At 74.7% G+C, this 2500-nt stretch overlaps 1 non-coding gene across 1 annotated transcript; it reads left to right on the top strand.

Annotated features, from left to right (window-relative positions):
• The first annotated feature begins 212 nt into the window (after positions 1–212).
• LOC128823822 (5S ribosomal RNA) lies at positions 213–331 on the top strand. Its single transcript, XR_008442056.1, has one exon. It is a non-coding gene; the product is annotated as a 5S ribosomal RNA (ribosomal RNA).
• The last annotated feature ends 2169 nt before the right edge of the window (positions 332–2500 follow it).

The following is a 2500-nucleotide window of genomic DNA, read 5'->3' as shown; positions in this document are numbered from 1 at the left end:
TCCGGGACAATATTTTCCCCGACGCCGGGGAGGGCGGGCGGGCGGAGGGGCTCTGGCGGCCAGCCCGGGCCCCGGAGCTCGAGAAGGAAAAAAGGACCGGGCCCGCGAGAGACGGGGGCCCTGCCGCAGGGGGGCAGTCCGACCGGGGCTCACCGTGCGGCAGGCCCGGGCGTCGGCAGGGGAAAGCGGGCGAGGAGGCGCGGGGGCCGGGTGCCTACGGCCATACCGGACCGAACGCCCCCGATCCCGTCCGATCTCGGAAGGTAAACCGTCCCGGGCCTGGCTAGTACTTGGATGGGTGACCGCCTGGGAATCCCAGGTGCCGTAGGCAGCTTTTCCCGGTCCGAGCCAGCTCTCTCTCCTTTTCTGGGGAGGAAGGAGAGGGGGGGGACGGGCCGGAAAGCCCCTCGTCGCTCCTGCCGAGTCGGAGGTCGCGGCCGCAGGTCACGGGTCTGGGCGCCTGGGGTCCGGCTCCCCACCCGGCTTCCTCCGCGGAGGACCCACCGAAGCCGCTGGGGGAGACCCCGGGCATGGGGCGGACTGGCCCGGACCCTCCCGGCCGCCGGCCCGCAGGACCGCCCCGAATCCCCCCGCCCCGCGGCCACCCAGGCCAGGCCTGGCCAGGCGGGACGGACGGCGGGTGTCCAGCGCCCAGCGGCTTCCGCCAGCGGGGACCCACGGCCCCCAAAGCCGCAGGGGGAGGCCCCGGGCCCGGGACGGACTCGCTCGGACCCCCTGCGCCCGGGCGCCGGCTCGCGGGACCGCCCCGAATCCCCCCGCGGCCACCCAGGCCAGGCCTGGCCAGGCGGGACGGACGGCGGGTGTCCAGCGCCCAGCGGCTTCCTCCAGCGGGGACCCACGGCCCCCAGAGCCGCAGGGGGACACCCCGGGGCCGGGACGGACTCGCTCGGACGCGCTCGGACCCCCTGCGCCCGGCCGCCGGCTCGCGGGACCGCCCCGAATCCCCCGCCCCGCGGCCACCCAGGCCAGGCCTGGCCAGGCGGGACGGACGGCGGGTGTCCAGCGCCCAGCGGCTTCCGCCAGCGGGGACCCACGGCCCCCCAGAGCCGCAGGGGGAGACCCCGGGGCCGGGACGGACTCGCTCGGACGCGCTCGGACCCCCTGCGCCCGGCCGCCGGCTCGCGGGACCGCCCCGAATCCCCCCGCGGCCACCCAGGCCAGGCCTGGCCTGGCCTGGCAGGCCGGCGTGCAGCTCCCCCGGGCTTCCTCCCCCGACGACCCGCGCCCCCCCGAGCCGCAGGCGGAGACCCCGGCCCCGGGGCGGACCGGCCCGGGCTCGCTCGAGCCCCCTGCGCCCGGCCCGCAGGACCGCCCCCCCCCCCCCCCGAATCCCCCGGGAGAGGCCCGGCCTGCACGCCACTGACGACCCGCGGCCCCCAAAGTCGCGGGAGGCGCCCCCGGCCCCGGGGGCCGGTTAGCTCCGTGTCGCTCCGCGCCCCCCCCCCCGCCCCTCGCTGCCGGGACCGGGCACCGCCCCAGAGTCAGCCGCAGCCGGACGGCCTGAGAGCTGCCCTCCTGTGGACGACGGTGAGTTTACCTTGACACTAACCGGCCATCAGCCAGGTCAACCCCATTGCTAGACTGGGGTGGACCTGGTGGCCGAGTGGGGACTTGGAACATTTGACAGCTGCTCCCCGGGGCTTGACCGCTTGTCCTGAACGCCCCCCCCCCACCCCACCCCCCCCAGCCCCCGGCTCCTGCTCCCCTCTCCCCAGCCTCGGTGCTCCGCTCCCTGCCTCGGAGGCTGCCCCTTTGCGGCGCCTGCATCGCCTCCGAGGACGCGCACCTTCCGGAGGCTGGACGTAAAGCCTGACGCCCGCCACCGCCGCCGACCCGGCTCTCCGAGGGACGACTGTGAGGCCTCCCCCCACCCCCGGACCGCCCTGGGGACGACTGCTAAGCCTCCCCCAACGGACCGCCCGGGGGAAGACTGCTAAGCCTTCCCCGGACCTGCTCCCTCTCGACTATTAAGCCCCCCCTCTGTGGTCCTCAGGACCGCTGCCGCGCAGCCCTCGGAGTGGGGTGACACCCGGGCCGGAAAGGAAACCGGCCACCAGGTCAACCCGTCGAATCCGTTGGGTTGACCTGGTGGCCGGAAAGCAAACCGGCCGCCAGGTCAACCCGGTAGATTCAGCGGGTTGACCTGGTGGCGGAACGGGGACTTTGAAAATTTTACAGCCGCTTCCCGGGGCTTGACCTGTTGTCCCGGTGGGGACTTTGAACATTTGGCAGCCGCCTCCCAGGGCTTGACCTGTTGTCCCGGTGGGGACTTTGAACATTTGACAGCCGCTTCCCGGGGCTTGACCTGTTGTCCTGAACGCCCCCCACCCCACCCCACGGCTCCTGCTCCCCACTCCCCAGCCTCGGCGCTCCGCTACCCTGCCTCAGAGGCCGCCTCTCTGCGGCAGCTGCATCGCGTCCGAGGACGCTCACCCTCCGGAGGCTGGATGTAAAGCCTGACACCCGCCGACCCGGCTCT

The sequence above is a fragment of the Malaclemys terrapin genome, chromosome 15 (genome assembly GCF_027887155.1).
Source record: "Malaclemys terrapin pileata isolate rMalTer1 chromosome 15, rMalTer1.hap1, whole genome shotgun sequence".
In the NCBI taxonomy this organism is placed as follows: Eukaryota; Metazoa; Chordata; order Testudines; family Emydidae; genus Malaclemys; species Malaclemys terrapin.
Note: the sequence above shows the minus strand (reverse complement) of the source record. Positions and strands in the feature narration are given on the sequence as shown.